General features: G+C 40.0%; 1 long non-coding RNA gene across 1 annotated transcript in view; it reads right to left on the bottom strand.

Moving 5' to 3' along the window:
* Positions 1–11,445, bottom strand: part of LOC108872656 (uncharacterized) — a 30,662-nt gene extending 19,217 nt beyond the window's left edge. Inside the window, exons 1-2 of the long non-coding RNA XR_001959261.1 lie at positions 11,267–11,445; positions 10,633–10,754 (exon numbers count right to left, since the gene is read on the bottom strand). This is a non-coding gene — a long non-coding RNA (uncharacterized LOC108872656). The remainder of the gene's footprint in view (positions 1–10,632; positions 10,755–11,266) is intronic.
* Positions 11,446–25,258: the final 13,813 nt, after the last annotated feature.

Genomic DNA, 25,258 nt, shown 5'->3' with positions numbered 1-25,258 from the left:
AGGACAGACCTTAGAAGTTTAAATGGGAGTCATGGTGTCCAAAGAGCACATCATTGCATGCAACTGGAACATAAGAGATCTAATGGGTCAAGCCTAATATTACAAACAATCTCAATGGTCTGTGAAGTGATGGGCCACAAGCATTGAGTGCCTCTAAGATTAGAGACCACAAGCACCAGAAGGACATTGAAGAGGACAGCAGGATGGTCAACATGCATTTTCTTAACATGGAGATTTGCCAGTATGAAGCCGTGATTTAGAACGGGTGATATAACAAGACAATAAACAGCAGGGTGGGAGGTGAATTGAAAAGAAATGAAACTGCCAACAGCAACAGGAGTACATGTTTTTGCTTGGCCTCATAAATAACTGCCATATATATAATACATACAGAATATAGTCCAGAAGTCCTTCAAAGTGATTCAGGAACTAGCGTTACAGGTTGCTAATTAGTTGTTAGTTCTTGTCCCTGACTCATTTGTTGGTAACTACAAGAATTAGTAGTAAGTAAACGTTATGAAACATTTTCCTTCCACAGGTTTTTTTTTTTTTTTTTTTTTTTTTTTTTTTGATAGCACGGGCACCATTTGCTAAAACGACCTAAGAACTCTGCACAATAACAGAGTCAATTCACCCACTGCTGACCACTACAACCATCCTCTCCCCACCATCAACCATTTTAGCACAATCCCCTAAATTTTGTTTAAAAAAATACATACACACACACACACACACACACACACACACACACACACACATACATACATAGTGGGTCACTGGTATCTGTGATATTGTGCTTTGATGGATCAAGTGGACTGGGGCAGATACTGAAATGTACACCTTAAGCACTAATATGATTTACTGTACATTTGATCTCAGAGTGTACGCATTAGCCAATAGCCTTTAGCTCAGATTTTAATCATCAGGATGACTTGGTTGGTTGGTTGGTTGTGATGGTGAAAACCAGGAAGCATATAAGACATTCTTTATATTGTATCAATCAACTTAACGGCATAAATGTGTGAATTTATTCAGTGTGTTTTATAATAAGTGCAACATTATAGTATTTTTATCTATTGCCAGCTGCAATATTCCATATGGAAAACTGTATAACCTGCACAGCTTTTTGTCACAAGGGCATTAGCAAAACAAAAGATGAGCAACTAAATTAACAACATGCAAAGGGTACTCTACTTTATAGCACAAAGTGCTGAGTCCTGTCTCTCTCTTTCTTTGCTGAGTGCAGTCTCTTAACTGGCGTCCCAAGGGATCCACTGCTGATCAGCATTTCAGGACCACGCATACTCTTCAGGCCACTTTACAGGGCACAAGAAAAAAGCAGCACAAAAACAGGAAACATCTGATGAATGCAATTTGGATTAAATGAACAAAAGTTTTGCGAGTTATTTGCCTGGCTCAACACCTCCATATCCACTCTGAATCAGAGAGCAGGAAATGTAATTAAAAATGGAATATAGCTCAAAATCATACTTCAATAAGTGTTATTGACTGCAATGCCCAGTTGAGTAAATATTAAGCCCTAATGAGCTGCTGTCAGTCAGTGACCGGATACACCCCACTGTTCAAGCCTGAAACACGCACCTAGTCCAATATATTATTTTCCCTCAACTGTAGTGCACATTCATGTGTGTGCAGGCACATGGAGTAAACTTTCAGGTACATGCATTCCAAACAACATGGCCTTAGGGCTTTGGTAGCCTTGATGGTCAGAGGTAAAAGCCAAGAGAATACTGGAAAATAAATCGTCTCAATTCCTTTGGTAGCTACTGCCAAGATACCCTCGATCAAAAGGTAGTAGCAGTGAATATGAAGTACAGAGAATCATAAATAATAATAGTAATAATAATAATCAAAACTACTGAGGAAAGTGAGGAGAAAGGTATTCCTGATGGGTGTTTTTATAGGTCTTTAAAAATTAATTTTACCTTATTTTTAAATTGGTTATTATTTTCATAGTTCAGACCATTATTTCCACTGGCAATATTAAACCACATTCATTAAGCAGAGATATGGGAAAATAACTGTTGATTTTTCAGTTTTCAGAAGAAGAAGAACTGCAATTAAAAATTAACCACCCAGCTTCAGCTGGCTGTAAACTTTACAACCAGATCTTTTCTTAAGACGACCGAACCACAAAACCAACAGTGATGGAGGTACAGACTTGATAAAAACAGAGGGCAGAGCAACAGGACAGCAATGACACCGTTTTCCTGGATCTTAGCGTTTACTTTGATGAAATAATATTATCATGATGATATCAGAAACTATGCTGTTGTTGTCTGTGCAGTCCCAAAGACTTTGTAGGACTGGTTTCCACCACCACCACCACTGAATCCACCACTTGGGTATTCAGCATGTATGACTTGTATCGCTACATCACCTCATGTGACAGTGGGAAATTCTCCAACAGATAGAGCCAATGGAAGTCAACAAGACCTTAAGTCTTATTTACTTTCACAGTTGCTTGTGTCCTGTGGAGGTGGTTGCTTATGTCCAGGATTATCTTATCTCTACACCTCAGTTTGTCAACCTGAATTGGAATGTTTCTGACATCAACCTCTGTAAATCAGGAGTTCCTGAAGGTACGATCTTATCAGCCTTTTATTTACTAAGCACACCTTCGACTGCAGCAAACACAAGTGTTTGTAATCTCCAAATATTGTCTGCCCTCGGATAACTCCAATGACAGTGATGAGATATATAGAGAACAGGAAAAGAGATCTGTCAGCTGGGGTGAGGATAGCCATGGTACCTGAAAGATCATGGGATGGTGGTGTTACATGCTTTATATCGGAGTGGTCATGGATATATGAACCTGAGCCAAAAAATACAAATTCTACCTGATGTGAAGTGGAAAAATACTACTAATACTTTGCTTACTCTCCTCATTAAAAAAGGCTGTAAAATCCCTGTCCCTAATTTCTGAAATTTCTCTGGCAGTGACTGAGGAGCATTAAACCATTCTGTCTGAGTCTATGAATGAGACTTTTTTCTGCTGGTGCTGCTGCTCAGATGTAGTTTCCTTGGTAACAAATGCACTGCTAAAAACTAGGGGCCTTTCAATAACAGCCTTGAGAATGCAGGTACACCAAACACAAGGTATCCCTCTATATAATATAAATGGCTATAAAATAAGAAGAAAAAAAAGGGAAATATGACAAATCTTTCACAGTAAATTCCCACTCTGCTGCTAGGACTACTCTAAGTATATTTGTCTGCTAGATGTAGATTCACTCATCTGTGCTAAAATCATTTGATGGCTGAGTGGAACATGAAGAGGAACAGTTGTTGAACTTAACATGAGGTTTAGAACAGCTGAAATCATCACAGCGAGACATTTAACAGCCTTTGTGTCAGGAATGATTGAGGTTAGATAATCGTACACACATATTTAAACACACTCAGATAATTAATACACACTCACATAACTAATACATATGACTGTTTTTGGTCAGTTTATATGAAGACTTCATGTAGAGCATTTCAACTATGAAATGTTAAGGTGTCATGTAAGGGAGGATTCTGCCTGAGCTATAATACTATTATATTACCAAAAAAAATCCAACTGAAGGGAAATTAATTGCCTCTAAAGAAAACTAATACAGGGGAAAAGTCTCTTCTGAATATAAACACAAAGTCTACTCAATAATTTATCCACTGGATAAAATAAATCCATTTTACTGCACAGAATAGTAACTGTTTTTCTGTTTGTTTTCTCTAGGCAAAACTACCTGCAGTGTTACATGAGATATATGAAATAAGTTCTGTGATGTGATGTAAATCCACAGTATATTTTACCCTGTGAATGATATTTTCTTCTCTGTCGGCATCTGGTGCAAAACAGAAATGTGTGGGTAAGCACGAGTGTTGCGAGGACAATCACAATTCCAGATGTGAACTTAACACAACTCTTCTGACTTGTCATAGCAGGGAAACCACAGGTAGAACAAACAATATTAACCATGGCTCCATTCCATTCAAGTGTCAGTGAAGCAGCATGAACAGGAAAAGGAAAATAAATACAGCCATTGTATATGTCAGTCATTATTGCTATGCTTTCCCTGCTGTGACAAGTCAAAAGGTCTATAAAAAATTACAGGACATGCTTTGCTTTTTTAAAGTCTTCTTGAGTACCGTAGTTACATATACACATATATATATATATATGTGTACCGCAGTGGATGACATGCTGCTCAGTGTTGTTCTAGACCATATGTCTACTTTAAATGTGTCTCTCACTACCCTATTTGAGTATTCAGCAGGAAAAAGCTGGCAGCAGCCATAAATCTTTGAATAAATGTTTATAACTTCAAAGGGCCGAGAGACACAGGTCAGACAAGTAGCCATAACATCCTGACATGTGTACTTATTATTTATTGTAAGTCGATTGTGTATCATTGCTTTTATAACACAGGTGGCAGAAAATGTGGGTGGACAAAGCGAATGAATGACAGCAAAGACTGTCCCTGAGCAAGGCATCCAAACCTATCTACTAAACAAAGGGCCATCACCATGGTTATAAGACAGAGGTGATGTGGATTCTCTTCAGGAATGCGCTTCAGATGCAGTAGTCATAGAAACTGAAATAAGGGTCTTGTGTAATAGCACAAAGAATAGCTTATAGTTACTGTTCTTTAATGCCTCATGTGCATTTACAAAAGTGAGAACATGTCGCTGATGACAGCAAAAGTTTCTCATGATTCTCTAGTTATAGTTCCAGGTAACACACACATGGAGTTTCACCCCAGAGCAGCTGCTCCTCCAAACACTTACACTTTCAAACCATTTAAACAATTATAAATCAATTTATTTGTGCTTAATTCCCTCTCACACTGCAGTATTTCTGAGCTGAGATAAATGAATGGACCAGTGCAAACACTTAATTACAAAAATACCATAATACATGATATTAGTTAACATAGTCAGACCATGGAACAGAAGGAACATACTTTTGAAACACCCTGGACCCAGCACACTTTAGGTGTCATGTGTTATGTACAAATGAAGCCACAAAACTCATATTGTAACACTAAACTGACATTCATAGTCGACTTGCTCAAGAGTGTTTATGGCAAGTCATTAATGTCAGCCATAAGTGGTCGAGCACTTAACAGCTACTTGAGCTAAAAGGGTTCAAGTAGCTGTATGAGCTGATACTGTACACATTTCTATGACAGTTTAAGAATGGCCCTACTCTGAAAATAGTATGTATTTAGAGTATAAATAACATTGAGAGCCTGCTAGGATATTCATTATCTTGCAGTCTCTACACTATAAATAATCTATAATGTTAGGGTATTTTTGTCAGTAAGGCTGTTTCACAAATAACAGGAAGATGGTTATTGTGCATTAGCCCATTTATCAACATGGTCAGCAGCTGAAGGTGCAGCAGCGGCTGTGCCACACAAAGCTCATGGAGGATATTATGGTAGAAACTCAGTAACAGTTGCCAGTACACCCATGGGTACACTGAAAACAGGAAGTACTCAACTACTTCAGCATGCTTTAATGGAGCCATTTGGCAACAGTAAATAAACAGAGACTAAAAATGGTGAGAGAGACTCAATGTTACAAAACTTTTAGTGCATGTTTAAAACACCCAATACTGGAATATTCCAGATATTTCAGACCCAGTTTATATATCTGATGGACACAGGCCGTAATACATACATTAATACACCTTACCTATAATTATGAGAATACTATGTTATCTGTGGCCTCAGGCTGATTTCATTACAGTCTAGTGCATCTGCACACCCAGAATAAATAAAATTACAGGAGCCTGTAACTCATGTCTTCACTCAAAAACCTAAACATAAGGGCAGTGGAGTATTTCAAAGCAAGCACAGAGCTGGAGGATTTATGGGAGTGAAAGCAGTCACGGTCCTGTCATCTGTTGTATTTCACCCTGTTGTCACGAAAATCACATAGAGATTTACTGATCTCTGTTTAAGGTATTATGCTCATGTCCGAATAGACTGATTATCTCATCAACTTCACATTGGAATAAATATGAAATAAAATATTACTTCATCTGGCAAAGTCATGTGAAACCAGCTAAATGTCATTCTTGGTTTCAGACATAAGTGCTGTCTATCCTTTGCCTTTCTTTCCTGTTTTCACTCTTTTGAAACCTGACACAAATTCCGATGATTTGACAGTAATGACTGTTTCTTCCTATTACAACTTCACCAAGTATTTCTCACAATTTGCCAGCTCCTCATTCCCCCTTTCCACAAATCTAAACCAATCATAGCACTCTGACTGACAACTGCCCGCAAGGACTTTCCATTAGCTGTCAGATGTTTCAGTTTAATACGATCAATTAAGTTCTTTTTTTTTTTTTGGAATTTAAATTCTTTAGATGAGGCATGTAGTAAAGCTAGAACATCACATGAATGGGTATTATACCTGCAGGTCATAGAGGATTGCTGTGCAGTGAGCAACTGTGAGTGTTTTAGTGCTTGTGTGGTTCAGGATTCCTTGGGGACTATCGGAGTTTGAATGTTTTCTTTCAGCAACAGCAGGAAACCTAAGCACTGTTCTCCTCACCAAAGACACAGAACTGAAAGCTTGAAGTCACGCATTGATGCACGCAGAGATTTAAGAGCAGCTGATACTTTTTTAGGCACAATTTGTATGTGTATTTCTTATGTGTAAGCATATGTTTGATCTTCACCTACAAATGCTCCAAGCCTTTTAAAACCTGACATCCGCAGGACAGCTCTGTGGGTCTGATGAATTTGCCAGCAGCACAGATCATACCACACCAGCACATTTCCTCTGGCCAGCCCAAAGCTAAACGACACCTGGGAATTTTAAGTCCGTAATGAAACTGCAGTGGCTGGTCGTCATGAAATGTCCATCCTTGAACCAAACTCCCTCTGGGCTTTAATCATGCAGAGGGGACCTGCTTTGCTGACAGGACCCATCATTTTTTTTCAGTAGATAAATCTGAAGCACAGTTTAAGATAGAACTTTCTCTACAATTACACCCATCCCTTCTGATCTTCTTTAATTGAGTTAATTTAAGTGGCAATAGATAACTTTCCACGTGGTATCAACTTTGGTGCAACTGTCACAAAGAACATAAGTTTCACCACTGCTCATTTTAGAAAGGTCACTGCCAGGAAACATGTTTAGATTATCAAACAGACAATGAATAATCTGTTTGTTTCTGGCTGCTAGCGGTAGCATTAGCAACATGGCTACCTATCAGCTATACCTAGAAACCCTGATCTAAGTGCTGTGAAAGTAGAGTAAAACATCCAGTTGTATTAAGAAGCAGGAAAGGTTTTGTTGGTTACTGATCTAGAAGAAATAAGTCGGAGCTCTATTTAAATGACTGTTTCTTGATGCAGTCAGTCACATCACACAAAAGATAGATTTTTTTAATCTACAAACTGTTCACTTATGAATATGATGCAGATCTGAATTTTACAAATGAACACCCCATCAGTCACTTTTTTAATTTTGCATTCAGACATGCATAAGTGTGCATGTGTCTCCAAAGAGATTAAGATTTTCCAATATGATCTAATATGATCAAATATGTGTCTGATGGGATTTTAATGCCGACTGATCACTCATCAGTACATCCTGGAGTGAGAGCCGAGTCACTGGATTAACTAGCACAGTATCCACATGTGGTTCGGCCTCCTGACCCACGAGTAGCCATTAGACAGGCCATTACTGAGGTTGTGGCTCTGTATAAATTACAAATTGTGCAGATGATTAGATGGATGCTAATCCACAGAGCATGGGACCGCTCAGCATTTATTTTTATGAGTCACCAAGTTAGTTTAGCATGAATTCTGCCTGTGGTAATGCGAAAAAATTAACTACAGAACAGCTTTTGGCTTATGTATGCCAAACATTCTATAGCTCCATGTTTACATTACTCCAAGTATTTTAGCCTTTAATGGATGGGATCTGTTTCATCACTGCTGACCAGCTATGCACTCCAATTTATCACACTTAAATTTGTTCCAGTGCAAGAGTGCTTTACGCTTGTCTGAAAAATGTATTAGCAAACACTTCAAGTAGAAATGACAAAAACCAAGGAGTGGCTCAGTGCAAAAAATAACACATACCCATTATGTCTGAGTAACGTTTTGAGCCCCTCTTTAACACACTTGTGTTTTGTGGCATCAAGGGACAGAAACTGACAAATGGTGAGTGGTCCTTTGCTTCCATAAAACTGACAAAAAGTGGATGAATTTCCACTTGCTGGAATTAGACAAAATGTGACTGGGAGTCTGTTGGAAATGTTACTAATGTCTGCACCCAAGGGTTCAGTCATCTCTATCCACTGAGGTAGTTTTTCTCTTCAAGAGCTGTAGGGCAGTAGAAAGCTTTAAAGGAGCAGACTGGCAGATCACAAAATATCTTTCCAACAAAGGGTCTTAACTGGCTAGGGTAGTTACAAGAGGCAGAATACTTAACACAATTGCTGAGTCAAAGTCAATCTACAGAGGAGCGACATGTTAGAATTGAAATAGCTAATGTCAGCTCTAGCTTGGCAGCTTTGCCAAGCTTCAGTCTCTGTTAAAAGTTTTATCGTTAATGAAGGACATCAGCCTACATCCAGGAAACACTGCCTGTGCAGTGTACAGCTACATCGCTGCTACTGCCAGCCCCGTCTTTCTACACTGATTTTGCCTTTGATAATGGCCATCAATAATCAATTATAAATTCATAAATTACCATAAATTCAATTAACCCATGTTCAGAGCGAGAGGGGGAGACACACACACACAGATAAGAAGGGGATGCTGTAATGCAACACACTGACATACAAGCTGTTTCAGACGACTAAACTCAGCTCAACGTGAGAGATGCCTCACTTGGGAAAACGACAAACATATACAACAGAGAGATGTCTTACCATTTATCTGATTCTCTCTGACGTCACAGCCTGCAGTTTTCTAATAATGCTCACAAAGGTGAGTCAGAACTCACCTTAAAGCAGTTTTCTGCTGCGTTTCACCTCATCAAACTTCATCTCACTCAGTCAAACCAATAAAGTTTAAACTCCTCAGCTCTGGAGTTATACACAGGCCCTGCCTCTACCTTCCCACCTCTTCATCCTTGGAGCTACAAGCAGTTTTCAGGTGTAAACTGGCAGGGACGACATGGTTTCACCTTCCTTTTTCATGTTTGTCTCCCTTATGAACTGCAGTCTTTTGAATTTCAAGCAGCAGGCACTGCGTGGTGGGGTATAGCATTTCATTAATAACACAGCAGGACTCTACGTTTTACTTTCAGCTCACCACCTTAAATAACACATACAGCTGGTCTGAGGCTTGGTGGCACTACTCCTCTTTGGATCTCCAATGTTTGGCAGATTCTTACTGAGGATGGCATCACATGAGAGAGCTTCTATTAATCGTTAGCTTTAGGTGAGGAAAGGTAGACTGGCTTTGAATCCTTTCCGTGGTCTGTACTCATGCTTGAATAGTTCAATTTATAATCAGTAACTGAACTGGGCAAACACATTCACATGTAATCCCATACAAGGTCTTTTAATCAAATAAAAGAAGCTGGTACCATTACAACTCTTACTGGTGTCAGACAATCCTTTCTCATACAGTCACCCAGAAACAATGCCAGGCAGCTTTCCTTTGATGTAATCTAACCTGACATTTTCTTATAAACCATTAGACTCAGGTCAGATATATTTGATTGAAACAAAAAACGAATAAGCACCTTGGTGCTGTAACACATTCCCTTAAAAGTGCAACTCATGTTTGTTCCAAGAGGCTTTTGTTCTGGCTTAACTAGAACTGACGGGGGCAATTTTATGGCGGAAAACATTGGGTTTTCATCAGCTTTCATAAACTCAACACAGAGCCGTGCTCCAGCAACGCTTAAAGGTTTAAAATGTGTAATTACTACTCACCTCTACCCAGTATATTAAGATCATCCCCGATTTTTTATGAGATGCAATAAAACATATTAAACACGAGGATGAACAATTAAACAAAGAGCCCACACATGTTGGTGTTGTGAATAATCACTGAGCATTTAAATTAAATGGTGCAATAAATACGAATTAGAGGGAAACTATCAGTGTGCAGATTTTTGCAGGTTTTACTTTGAATGCCTGACATCATCTGGAGTTAACTGCTTCTTTGTTTACTGATTAATGTGCACATATGACAGAATGAAAACATCCCTTAAAAATCTACAATGATGATTCACAATATTATTTTGTGTCTCCTTTCAGAGATTGTCACACTTTTTTCATGCGTGTTTTCAACTTCAACTATGACCTATAGCATTTATTATTATTATTATTATTATCTATGTCATCCATTCTGGGTTCAGTATCTCACTTTTGAATATCTGGGGTTACCGGGCCTACGATTACAGGTGTTTTAATCACCAGTCTTTGTTCCTCTAAGATTTGCTCTTTCTAAGTTCTTTTAGGTTAAGGTTTTAGTTCCTTTAATCTGAACGCTCCTGAGTTATTAGTTATCCTTATGCCTATCTGTAATCAATCAATTTTTATTTACAGTCTTGAATTCCTTTTAAATATGTTTTTGAGTTCATCCTGGGTCCATAAAAAGGCAAATGACCTGAGATCTTAGAAAAAGTGTTGCTTCCTACCTCTCCTTGGAACAGCACTCTATCAGAAGGGGCGGAGGTATCCACAGTCTGCGATGATGATCTCGACAGCAGACCAAACCCAACGTTGTCACCCTGAAGAATCATCCCTCAGAGAAAAGAGCCTGCATCAAGTATGCATACAAGCACAGTTATATATGGAACAAACTATGAATTGCAATAGCAGGCCCAGCCCATGACTGAGACTGACTGAGTGATTGAATTAAACCATTGGATGGCTGGTTGTTGGACTTTTCCCATTGGCTGTGACTCTGACAAAAAAGTTTCTATTATGTCATCAAGGAGCGCGACACCTGCTTCTCAATTTCATAATAATTTTTATAGTCACGTTTCACGAAGCATGATTTAACGAAGTTTTACTTACGCTAAAGCAACAGCTGTCAATGTAGCGTTCAGCTTAGCTTAGTTTAGCTTAGCTTCTAAGACGCAATAAAGCCGACAAAAGTGGACGGCTTAACGGCTGATTGCAATCAGTTACTTATTACTTAGTATTTACCTCACAACACACACAACATCCTAACTGGTCTTCCTCTATGACCTTCCCTGAAGTTAAAAACAATACAAACAACTAAACGAAATGCTAAAGCTAACTCGCTAATTCGGGTAGCTAACTCACCTGGATAAACCACGTTAATTAGAACGGAAACGCTCCTCCCGCACGTAACTTCTCTCCCACAACTACTCGGTAGTTTAGTAGTTTCTTCTCCCTACCAATAACTAACTCCTGGACATTTTAACCGACAAATTATTGAAGTTTTCCTTAGACCTGACACCTGTCTCAGCTGCGTGGACCACTAGCTTACAGGTGATGCATTCAAGGTACTTCTGTAAATGTCTAAACTTCAAAAATTTTGCAGGTGATGTATTTAAGTAACATCTGTAACTGTGCAAATACAGTTGCATGTAACTTGGGTTACATGCATAAAATAACTTGAGTGGAAATGACAAAGACCAAAGTCTTTACACTTGGCTGAGATGGAAAAGTTTGTGTATCAATAAAAGCAAAATGCAGTAAAGTTTCATGGAAATGGCAAATAAATCATGTTATACAGGAACTTAAACTAAACTTTAGATCTATGTGGAGCAATCAAGACGCTGTAACTTTCCTAAAATGAATTAAACAAACATAAATACTACTGCTCCATCATGTTTTCCAGTTGTTGTAGGATTGACTTGAGAATTATTGCCACCAACTGTTTACCTCAATGAACCAGCTCCTAATATTTAGTATAACTGGAATGGAAATGAGCATTCCTTTGGAATTAAATCTGGTTATTTTCCGGTACATTATTCTGTTATAATATGGATGGAAACCTGGTATTATTACAAGAGCTGATCCTGAGATGTGTATGCAGAGTTTGTTTGTTTGTTGCTGCCACATTCATCTGGATTCATTTTTTCTTTTATGTGAAATGTGAGAGTTTTATGTCTTTGGGCCTCAAACAGGTATTTCACTGAAACCACATGAGAAATTTAGAACAACTCATTAACCAGGTTTCCACTCAAATTTCCAGATAATCTGTGAATGAACATGCAAACTGAGGAGAAAAAGAGTGAAAAACAACACAGACAAAAAGATGGAAACCATCAACAATGTGCTGTATTTCATAAAAATATCATATGTTTAATATGTAAATGTAAATCTGGAAAGTAAATAAAGATGTCAAATAAATGTAATGGTGCATAAAGTAGTATATGGAGTATATGAAGTATATAATAATATAAGTACAGTAGTTGAGTTTAAATTATTAAATTAAATTATTTTCCACAGGGGTGTAACAGGGAGCTGGAGGACAGAATGAGGAAGGTAGAGCCTGCAAAGGTTATGCCCCTGAATGAGAGGGAAGCCTGGAGAAGTGACAGAAGCTGCTGGATGAAAATAAGACCATGGCGGAAGCTGTCCATCACTGACAAAGAAAACAGAAAGTTGAGGGCCGACCTCTGAGCAGATCAGTGGAGCGCCAGCGCTCCGAAAGTGAAACAGAGAAAGTGAGAGCCTCTGCTGATGAGTGGAAAGAAACTGATGGTGTGAAGAGCTACAGAAGAGAGTGAGAGAAGAAAGTCAGTCAGGTGAAGAGCTCCTCAGTGAAAAAGATAAGCTGATCATCAGGGCTGATGGAAAGATTGACACAGCACAGTCGGCTCAAGAAAGAACAGTGCTTTGTCTCCTCAAGATAAAACAGTGGTTGAACAATGTCTCAGAATGTCTCTGAATGTGAGTGGACATACGGTTTAATCTGAAAAGACATTTATGCTTGACAGTGCTGACCTTTGAGGGGATGGAGAGGCAGAGTGCACTATCATAGTTAATGAGCTATTTCACAAAAGAGCAATCATTTGTAAGACAGGAGTTGATTGTACAAACAAATCTTGTGATTAAACTGTGTGAGCTTATTGCAACAGAGCTAAGCTAACAAGTTAATGATTTTGATTACTGACCGTTAGCAGGCTTGTTAGCTTGGACACTTTTATTTTCCCTCTTCAGGAACTTTCTATTGAATGAAATGGTGTGCAGTGCTCAACCAAATGATATGATGATGTGTAATTTTCGGGTACTTTTGATTTGTTGACGGGATTATTCTTCAGCAAGATCCTCACTGCTGCTCAGACCTTTTGAGACCTCCTTCAAAGAAGCAGAGATTTTTCTGTCAAATCTAGTCGTAAAACCATTTGCTGTAAATGCCCCTGCCCTTCCCAAATATCTCTGCACTGGGCTCTCTTGTCTCTTTTCATGGCCCCTATTTCTATCATCGTCATCATCATCGTCACTATTGTGATCATCAGCTTTACCTCCCTCTGCAGCTCTTCTGAAGCCTCCCTGTATATCTCCTCTATCCACTGCTCTCTCTGATGTATGAAGCACCAGGTCCAAAGCTGAGTGTCTCTGCCTCAGAGTGGGAACACTCTCTCTCTCTCTTATTTCATCTCTCCTAAGTGTGACCCAGAAATCGATCAGGGCTGCCATCATTGAGGGAACAGGGGTCTTTTATCGGGCAGGTACACCCCTTGATTGGAAGTCTGTCAGTGATTGGTTGCTGTGGCTGACCTGATATATCATGGCAGGCTGCTATAAAGCTGCACAAGCCCCACAACACACAGCAGTTTTGAGAGATTTCTGTAGCAGAGCTATATCAGCAACAACTATTATTGTTAACATTGTGTAGATTTTATTTGCTGATTGAACTGAAATTATAGTGTATTTAAGTGTAGGTCTAAAAGACAGACTTTACTGTCACTGCTGTGCACAATTTCTTGCCTGCCTTTGCTTTCCATTCAGTCTTATGTGAAGCAGCCAGTGTTTCGTTTGAGCTACAACGTCTACATCTTTATTTTTCCAGAAGTCTCATCACAGTTTATAATTAGAGTGAATTTGCCAGTAAAACAAGACAATGCTGCATTCAGGTGCTCCTCAGATGGTTCCATTTCCCAAGTTGGGAAGTTATACATGCGACTGTGGTGTGTTCATGTGAACTACAAAGAAGATGTGCTGAATTTAATTGCTCGAGAGCGTTTACTGATAAAAATTTAACTTTTTTAAAGTAATCTAGGTCACTCTACGTGGACAGTTACTAATGGTTACAACCTAATATCATATTCCAAATTAAATGTTAGCAAAAAATATATACAATATGTGAATTTGTACCAGTAATCAAAGGTTTTTTACCAACATTAACTTTCAACTTTCCAAGTTGCTGTCCCAATTTGAGAAGTCGTTTGCATGAATTTTCACAGTTGGGAACTCATTTTTCCAATTATTCTGACACCACGTGAATGCACTTTAAGAGTCTGCAGCACTTTAAGAGTCTACAGCCAAGCTATCAGCTCTGTGAGTCTGTATTTAGGCACAGTGTTGCTTTGGGCTAAATGCTAACATCAGCATGCTAACATTCTAAAAAACAGAAAAAACAGCAGGTAAAGTCTTGTTTTAAGGGAAAGGATACAGAAGCTAATTCATTCATCACATTATCTGGGCTAATACCAACTCAAAGGCAACAAAAGCACTTCTGTATCCTGACAGCTGATCCAGCTGTGTAGCCGTCAGTATAACTGACACTGCTTCATGGCACGAAAGAGGAAAGGTTGTCTCACCTCACTAAATACTTAATTCCTTTAGAGGTGGGTAAGGGAACTGGGATGTTCTGTGTGTGGATTTCTCTCCACAGGCGAGTCCAACCCATGCATGACTGAAACCCTAGTTCATGTTTGGTAAAGTGAAATCGTGCCCTGAAAGCTTAAAGTGCTGTCTCTCTTTGACTCTACACAAAGCCAACAACCTTACAGAAAACACTGCAGTCCACCAAAGATGAAGGTCAGAAAACCTTTAACCTCCATTACACTAAGTGCAGCTCACTACACATCCACTCAGACTCCAAGCTGAGCTTGGATCTTCAAGCAATCAAACTTCAATTGTCTGGTCTTTCATGTACACCTCTGAGTCACTATTTCACATTTCCTCTGTCTAAGGACTTAACTTAGAGACAAACAATAGGAGCTTAAGATCTGCCATTGAAAGCTCATTGGAGAAATCCCAAAGCCACCATAATTGGAAAAGTTAGACTTCTAAAAGGATACAATCATGGAGTAAATTGAAAAGGCTGACTCATACGTCAAGTGGATTGAGAATGATAGAAAAAAAATCCCACCCCCTTCAATAAAAAAAAAAGAAAAATGGGCAAATTATATGATCTTATTGAACCTTTTAACCTGTTTCCTTTTCCTGCAGAAATCTTTCATTGTAGTTTGTTAACAAGAGATTGAAAATTACACATTTTTGATGCTTTTAAAAGAAGTTGCTGTATTTTACTGTAAAAGCCGTTCACTGGTGCAGTTCTTGTTGAGATTTCTTTTCTCCATCAGGATGTTTCAGTACACAGGCCTCTGTTTTAGGCACTGATGTATAGTTCAGCAGAGGATGTTACCATCTGATGTTGAGGTGAGATGTGTGTTGAACATTATCAGCAGTTGCTAAGGTTCTAAACATATAATCACAAACACTCCAATGCCATCATACTTCAGGTCAAACTATTTTCAGTTCTAATTGTGGCACAGCAGAGCTCAGTTCACAGCACATCTGTGAGTTCACAGCTTATTAGCCACAGTGGGTTCTGACTTAAAGCCACTGTTTGTCATGCAGGATATACTCTCCATCCTACTGTGAAAGTAAATCGGCTTCATGTAGCGTTTCTAGGGATGGTAATGTTGTTGTGGTGGTCTCAGATGGGTCCAACCGATCTCTTGGTCAGCTGTCAGTCTAACAACTGTTGGATGACATTTTGTACACGTGGCTGCACTGCTCATCAGGCTGTGTTGTACCAAAAGCAGTCAATCTGTCATTCATTTTGATTGAGGGCAGTGATCACAGATGAATAATGCAGACCTTACTTGTTGTTTTGGCTGTTTTTGTAGTCATTTTGCTTCCTTTCATGGTCATTTGGGTATCTTTGTAGCCTTTTGTGTGTATGTGTCTCTTTTTGCACTTTTGTGCAACTACTGGTTACTTTAAAAAAGACATTTTCCAGGAAAGTTTTCTTCACAAAGGTTTTTCTGTGCCCATGAACCTGTTGATATGTCAGACCTGCAGTAAACAGCTCGACTAGGCAAATTCAGACATTCAGTGTATGCTAAAGCTTTTGTGCTGTGTTCTTTCTTTACCACAGAACAGAATTTCATTTACTGAACTCCATCAGATTTTTCTGTGCCAGTCTTTTTTCCACACTTTTCAAACTCAGAAGTGCCAAATACTGTGAATTAGGGCTGATTGCTGGCTGAAGAGTTTCACACAGGTGCATTAGAGAATGATTACGCAAGTAATTTCTATCAGCTGTGAATAGATGGCTTCCTCTCATTTAACACAGTTAATCCAGTAGAGTTTTGGGTATTTCTATGATGTGTTAACTGTTTTGAAACAAAGTTTCAAATTGTGTGACACCAGTCAAAGAGTGTTAATACATTTGCAACAGAAGACGTCTGCTGTGCTAAGAAGGTCATGATGAAGATCAAGTGGATCCCAGTTTCACTGAGTGTGTCACTGGCAAACTTTCTAGCTGTAATGAAGGCTGTTTAACTTCTACCTCAGGCCACAAACCTCTGAAGGCTTTTGCTAACTGCATCTCAAAATGATCATTTTTGTGACTAATGAAAAGGAGATGCTTCCTGAGCCGTGCCACCATTACATAGCCAAAGTAATTGTGTTTATCTAGTTCTCTCTCTCTCTCAAATTGTGATGGAGAGAGGTGAGGAGGAAAACTGATACTGAGAGGAGTCGTCAGTCTGGTTTATGGCTGAATCCATACAGACATGGATACATTTATGTTGAGAATTTTATCTAAAAGAAGAAGAAAAATAAATGTCTTTCTTCTTTTCCACTACCATCTGTGAAGGAATGTGGTTGGTGGGTGGAGCTTTTTAACAGCCGTGGCTCTGTGGCCCTCTGTCATCTCAGTTAACAAGAATTATGATCACTTGCTTTTGGTTTTAGTACAATACATCATGAACATATGTTTCTACTCCTGATATCACATAACTACCCACGTATAATATAGTAATAAATATAATATGACCTGAGATTTTATGTAAAAGCTCTTTCATGTGCGAGCAGTCCTCCCAAAAAAACATGAGAGTGCAATCTGTGCTCAGTGTGGCCCCATTCTCTCACTTGGCTCCTTAAAACTCTTACATCAGACACCAACTGATCTCAGACCAAGATCTTGGGAGCTCTCAGCCAGGCAGACAAATATGAGTTGAAAGGAGAAACCCAGCGACAGATGGGGACAGTCAAAGTTTTGGTGCTTGACTCTTTGTTGAATGAGTGATGTGACTTATCTGAAAAATAAAGAAACCTCATGTTCTCTCCCCATATTCACCATCCTCATTATCTCTGTTCTATTCCCATAGCTCTGTTTTTTAGTAATTGTGCGAGGTCTATATATGGAGCTGCTCTCCTGCTGAGCAGGTAATGCAGGTGTGTGACAACCTTGGCAACCTTGCCCACTCTGAACCACTAATAATGTTCTTTGATTGAGGGTTGGTGGTAGAGGAGAAAAATCGTTTCCGGGAGATATGGAGGGAGAGAAAGGCAAGAATGCAATCAGTCTAGCTTCTAGTCAAAAGGAAGTAAATGGTTCTTTGATTGTCAGAGGGTTATTAGCAGGACGGAGATCAGAACAGCAGAATGAATCAGTGTCTGACACATACTGTTTCCAGGAAGTAAAGCATAAACTTTCATATTTAGTGTCAGTGTGGCGGGCTGGCCTGGAAGCTATAGAGACCTATAATTGTTTATCCATACAGGTATGATCAGTAGCCAGGTTATTAGCTACAGCAGCCTGACAGCATGATTGGAATCACATTACAAAGGTCATTGTTGCAACACAGCTGGGGCTTGTTTGACTGAAAGTAAATGTTCTTCTGAGTTTTATATGTGAAAACCACAAGATATATTCCATTCACTTCTATTGTAGTGGGTCAGCAAGAGAAGTAACAAAAGCTATTTAATAGCTCGAGCTGCCACTGGGTTAAGTAAGGTAATGGGTCAGATTTAGTAAGAAAATAGCATTGCACAAATGATGGCTGCAGCTTTAATTGAGTGTGTGAGGGAGAGTTCAAAGATGCAGCTCAGCAGTGGGATTTCTATGAATCATCAGGCTCAGAAAAGAACTGATAACATAATGATCATAGTTGCAAAACATTTACTTTGGCCACAACTCAACTCCACCTGAGAAAACTCACAATGTTGCTCCTAAAATACAATAAGCGATTGTTATTGATACATTAGAAAGCAGTAACAGAGCAGTAGCAGATGGTGTTGATGTGGATATTAGTGCCGAGGTAAATGTAGCCAAACACACACTGTAAGAATAGTAAGTCAGTATAAAAGTCGCTAAGGTATTTACTCATGAAAATGTCTAAGCTACATTTAGAGATTAATATAAGGTCACTATGATAAAACACCTTCTTTTGAAAAACAAAAAACTCAATTAAAAATGCGTGTGGAGACAGACTTCTACACGTGGTGTGCAGATCAAAGTGAAAATCCCAGCAGGGCAGTTGTTCATGATGTTGACAAAGTTTGTAAAGTTTGTCATCACATGCCGTGATCTAGAACATCATAATGCCTTAAGTGTGAATGTAATAATCCAACAGGGGGCCCAATTAGACTGTCAGACTTTGCTCAGAAACCATTTCTTCCTCAGGTATTTGTGCACCCAAGAGCCTCAGTAGCCCTTCATTCACTGGGTGCCTACAGGGGACGAGTTCTGTTGCCTGGAGTGAAATGACTGCAACACAAACTGCCCTCTCTGTTTCAGCATACACAAATATCATGCATGTTATAGTATGTGTATGAGACAGGGACAAGTCTGTGTGAATTTAATACAGCAGTACTTTTGGCTTCACCTTTGGTGTCCTCTTCAGGAACTGCTCCTGAAGATTTTTTTGTGTTTATTGTCGCCCCCCAACAGTGAAATGAATTATCCACGCTTGAGTATGTGGCGTTGATCCTTCACACACCCCAGTCTTTAATGCTTTTAACTCCTGCTAGTCCTCAGAACATCCAGTTATCCATGACATTCCCTCTCCCCCTCTTTCCTCCCCTCTTTCCTCCCCCTCCCTCCCTCCCTCCCTCCCTCTCTCTCTCTCTGAATACTGAGGTCCTGTTTTGAGGGTTGGAGGGTTGTCTGAGGTCGTCGTGGTTGTGTGACAGCTACATGACCCATTTTGACCCTCACAGCTGGACACAGACCTCTGTGGATCATAACAGTGCCTGCTTCAAATACCCATGGTAATATATGGGTGTGTGCATTTCCACTGACAGCCCCCAGGTCCTCTCTCTCTGCCTCCTGTTAATCTAAATAATGGCACATTCACAAATAAACTTCCAATAACTTATACAATAACATTAACTCATCAATAATCAAATATTAAAATGATTTATTGGCTCTCTGTCCACTATCACAGGTCACTCATTTAGTTTAATCACACAGATAAACACAGAGGCTCAGTTGTACAATGAAAAGACAAAAACAGATGGAATACTACACAATAGTGTAGGGCCACAAAAAATACAAGGTGCTAAAAATAAATATACAACTACTGGCAGCTTCCCCAGCACATCAATGTCATAGCAAGGTTGCACATGAAGTGTCATATTTCAGTGCAGAGCGAGCAGCCAAATGTTTTTACTGACCAGACCCAGGAGCAGGCAGGTCAACAAGAGTGAGTGTCCTGTGCTGGCTGACTGAATAAATGAGTCACTATTATTAAAATGCATACAGTATGTGCTTCATGTGGTGCACCCAGGGCTCCAGGACTCAATGGGTCTCATGTATAATTCATTTGTGAAGTTTGGAGATTTAGAGTTTTAAAATATACAAGATCTTCTTAATCATTTGTCTGACATGGTTTCTCCATGTGGTGAAGAAGCCTACAGAAAAAGAGCTTCACTTTTCAGAATGTGCACCAGCCCCTGCTGTGACCTTCACTTTCCCCAGTGTCCTTCTTGTGTATCTTGTCTTTCTTTTCTGTTTTCCCCTTGTCTCTGTTCCAGACACACCTGCTTCCTCTTCACCATTCAAGCTCAGTATGTTAACCCTCGACTCATTTCCAGATTGTTCCACATTCTTCTAACTCTCTGGTGCTTTTGAGCTCACTCGTGTTTGCCCTGTTCCTAGCTCCGGCCTGCCTCTGCTGCTTTGCTCCTCTGCTTCGCTGTCGTTATCCCTCCATGCCGGTCACCTGCTTCAGCCTCTGGTCTCCTCCACCTTCCCCGAGCCACTCCATTACCCTGCCACTGCCTGCTGGACCCTATTCTGCTCCCCAGCTCCCAGCCACCCCCTGGCTGTCACTGGCACTCAAGATTCCCTGTGCCTCTCCGCTCTCCCTCATCCGTTCCCCTTTCATTGACTGAACCACTTAACATTGAAATCACTTACCTTTATCTGCTGGTGTCCCTGTCTCTGTCTGCTCTGGGGTCCTTACCAAACTTATCTACCACAAAACACAGCAGTGCACTGCCTTTTATAGGAATGAATAGAGTGCCATTCCCTGGGCAGGTAGCAGACGGGGAGCTCATCAGATTCTGAAAACAAGGGTTGAAAAGAGCAGCTGATGTGTGGGTCATCAAACCAAAATAAGAGGCTGAAAAGCTTCTGCATTAGCTTCCTCAATGGTAACAAGTCTAACACATGCATTGATGTTTAAAGCGCTCCAGTCAATACTCCAAGCTTTTATACCACATGCTTCAGGGAAGAAGGCATTTTCCAAAACCCTGCAAATATTACTGCACACTGCATTGATTTTCAATAGGAAGATGGAAACTGTGTGAACATATGACTCAGTACATCTACAGACAGAAACCGCTGCAAGAAAGTCTGTCTCTGATGTCCAGAAAGTTCTGAGTGTTTGCTCCTGCATTTACTGATGGCACTGCATTCTTAGCAGGGAGGTATCTACAACAATAATTCATATTTCATGGTGAGAACTGTGAAAATCTGTCATTGATCAGCAAAGTCCAAAGTAAATCTAGCATGCAGTGAAGCCAGCTTTGTCAGAATAGAGGCAGGGATCGTTGTTCCTGCTGCTTACTAAGCTCCCTCACTAGCTTTCTCTTGTCAATAAAAAGGACCTAAGCTGACTCAATTACAGGAAGGAAAGCTGATGCAGGAAAAGAGACGTCAGAGGAAAAGGACAACTTTTTTCTATTATTTAGGAAAAAAACAAGCAAAAATGCCAAACAAGCAGTATGGTTCGACAAGAATTATCAGTACACTTTGTTTTTATTTCAGAGATCTCAATATAAAATGGTAATTTAAGTCTTTAAGCTGAGAACAAATCAACATTTTAGAAAATACATTTATTTGCTGAGTGTTAGATGAGAATATTTACACTGCACTCACGTCTGTATGCTAAATATTCATAAACACTGGAAACTGCTAGCCTGGTTCTGTCCAAAACATTTAAATAACTAACATGTTAATTAATGAGCTTTAGAGCTGCTGGGAGCCATATTGTTTATCTTTGGACCTTTGGACAGAGTCACTTCAAATCTTTCTGCTAAGTCAAGCTAACCATATTGTGACTTTAGCTTCGCATGCCTGAGCCGGAGTTAAATTGCATTAGCTCATACATCAGTAAATCACTGTTTAACAGCAAGTGTGTAATGGAATAACTCTAAATTTTAATAACAACTAACCTCAATCTTTATGCTGTGTATGCTCTTAAAGCAGGTCTTACTAAACCATAATTCATCGTCTCTCAACATGACAGCTTTAAAGGAGGGTAAGACGACACAGAGGCTCAGCGTGGAAAGTCAAACTCCATGACATCCACAGATCACGTCGGAGCACTCAAGAGCGAAACCAGCATTAATTTGAAACACTTGGGTTTTAAGGTCTAACTAGTGTGGAAGCAATAAAGGTGAGGTCTGCTGAGGTCAGATATGAGCTGGGAGGTGAAAGAGAGTGGATAACTGGGAAAAAAGAAAGTGATAGGAAAAGGGCGGTGGTAGAGTGTAATGGTGTCAATCTGAACAAAGGCCATGAGAGGAGGACAAATTGAAGGAAAGGACTGTGAGGGATAAAGTGACAAAGTGTGACAAAGAGGGAGATATCGAAAGGAGGCTGAGGACAGGCACAGCTGGAGAACAAAGAGGGGGAGAAGTGGATGATGGGAGAGAAGGATGGAGGCTGAGAATTCAAGGCAGACTAACATGGTTAAACCTGTGTTTCCAAAGTAATCATTATACCTCTTTAATATCCACTTTGAAAAGTGTAAAGCAAACACCCAATAAACCTGCAGTCTGAATGCACATGCTGTCATCCACGCAGGTGTGTGTAGCACATACTCATTGTAAACTGTTTATTTGCAGAGTGTTAGGTTCATCTGTTTTCTTCAGAGAGAAAGCAAGGTTTCCAACTCTCACACTTTCACCACGAGACACCTGCTCTCAGTTTCATGCTCTCACACTGCCCAAACAAATCTCACGCCAGATAAGAGCCATTTGATGAAAAATTTGGATTTGTCCACACATACACGGCAACATCTGACTGTCAGGCTGTTCCACATTTCGCTACCGTGATTGGTCTATTAATATTTCAGAGGGTGGTGTAGCCCTGCACAAACAAATCTCTGTAAAAGGAAAGTTGAAATATTTTCTTCCTGTCTTGTGACGTTTACACAGGGCGTTTCCTCTTTTGCTTCTTAATGCAGTGTCTAGATTTTTGTAGTAGTGGCTGTGTCAACCATATCAGTATACTTGGCACAACCTCTCTAATCAAGACTGTCCTCCCAAGAAAAATGTCAGCATCAAGTCACTTAAAAGTCCATCCAGTCAATTAGAAATTCCACTTATCATAAGAGGGTCAAAGTGGGGCTGGAGCCAATCCCAGCTGACAGTGGGTGAGGGGCGGGTCGCCAGTCTAAAACAGGGCCAGTATATAGATAAATAATCATTCACACTTACATTTACACCCACAGGCAGTTTAGAGCTGCCAATTAACCTGCATGTCACTGGACTGTGGGAGGAAACCTGAGAAGTTAACAGGGCTAACCGCTGCACCACTGTGCCGCCTGTCACTTAGACAAGTGGCCAAAACAACATTTGTTTACTTGCAAATGACAAAGCTTTCTAGCAACCATATGAATTACAACAGGACTTATTGTACAGCCAGTGTCCACAGGGAGGAGGACGTCCAGGTGGACGGATGGGCCGACCAGAGTCTTGTTTTAACAAAGGCCACCAATGGTCCCTGAGCTTAACCAAATGGTTATTGTGAAACCATTAGAGGGTTATTCACTATTCACAGAACTGGAGTTACTTGAGATAACTACCATTTTCAATGCATTTTCTATTGCTTTTTGAAATCATACCATTTTCCATTTTTCGCTGTAATACAAAGTTTGAGCACTCTCCCAAAGATCATTTCAAAAAGGGGATTCATACATTTGGTGTCTGGTGTGTTATTAATACACTTTCAGATAAATGGCTTCTTTTTTATGTTAAATCTAACCTATTTTTAACATAGTCCCTGCGGCTGGTGGAGAGAAACACCTTTAATTAAGGTTTTTGCTATCTTGGCTCCACAGACACGCCATTACAGCAGCAGATTATTGAACCAGTCACCACCAATGAGAGACGTCCGCCTGGTAATTCTGCAACATTTTCTTTAACAATTCTTGTCGAAAGAAAATTACCAGCAGACTCCAATTACTCACACCTCCAGTGCTGAGAAATGTTGATCGGGTTTGTCGGTTCGCAGCCAGCACTCTGTCCTCTGTCCAGTTGGTAATTTGTCAACGTGGACCAACAGCAACAAAGTGAAACAGCTTCAGAAACACCACAGTACAAGCTCCATTATCACTGCTGTATTTTTGAAACGTGCAGAACAAACAAAACAGATAAGTGATCATTCTGCAAAACCCACTGATTACAGATAATGGCAACAGCTCTGACAACTGCCACCAGCATTTCTTTTCTGCAGAAAGTAAAGTAAGATGAAGTAAAACTAGTGGGTTAGAGAGAAACTGTCATTAGTTTTCCTGTAAAATAATGTTATGTTCAGTTATGATCAGAGGCTGGCTGTTGAGAGGTCAGCCTACTATCTGTCATGTTAGATTGTTAAAACCATTCTGCACTCAGCCTGTTACAGCCGCTGTCCAAGGTGCTGATCCTGGAACCCACAGGGAACAAAGTAGGGCTTTTGCTGCCCACTGTTCATGAGGATCCTTACAACTACTATCATACATGTGTTTCACATCAGTGTACTTAGATGGTCATATCTGCATTTGCACTTGGTGTGAGCCTGTAACTCTTGTTATTGCTGCTGGTGTGGGAGCGCAGGGTCAGTGACAACAAGATGAAGAATGACTGCCCTCAGCAACCCCCGGAGGATCAGCAGTACAGACAGACAGATCGATGGGTGGATTTCTTCTGTGATAAATTCATCACGTCATTTGTTTTTCAGAAACAAACTGTAGTGTTTGGCAACATTACAAACATCATGAATGCAGGTGAAGTGTCTGAGGCAGCCATTTAAATCTAACATTTCAAATATGAATTGAATTTTGATTCTCATTTTATGTCCAACTTTTAAGATTGTTGAGTGACCAAGAATAAATGTTTTACTCTTGGAAACAGAAAATCTATTTCAGCCTGGATCTGTGTTCCTGCAGTGGATGCAGCACCCTGCGGTGGCCTGAGGTTTTATATTTTTACACAAATATAATTATGCAGTTAAACCGCAGATTATCACTACAGGGACAGTACAGCTTACGTTTGCCTGTTGTCATAGTAACCTGACACACTTTCTGGCAGAGGTTGTGAGGTGCACAGCAGTCACAGCGATGGAAAGAGTTGTCACCATAAAGCACAGCTCAGAGAAGTGCTGATACCTCTCAGTCCTCAGCACCAGATGACTGAACCTGAGTCGGCCAAAATAACTCACATCAGGCCACAAGCTGCTTGGCTTACAGCTTCCTGTGGATAAGCAGGGCTAACAGTCCCACACCAGCCTGTCTGGTCTGCTCAAAAGTAGCAGTGGAGTAAACCGAACTGAAGAGGATCTGCATGGAGACCTGCAGGTCTGACCGTAGGTGAAATACCTGACTGAAAACT

This window comes from Lates calcarifer, linkage group LG23, assembly GCF_001640805.2.
Source record: "Lates calcarifer isolate ASB-BC8 linkage group LG23, TLL_Latcal_v3, whole genome shotgun sequence".
In the NCBI taxonomy this organism is placed as follows: Eukaryota; Metazoa; Chordata; class Actinopteri; family Centropomidae; genus Lates; species Lates calcarifer.
Note: the sequence above shows the minus strand (reverse complement) of the source record. Positions and strands in the feature narration are given on the sequence as shown.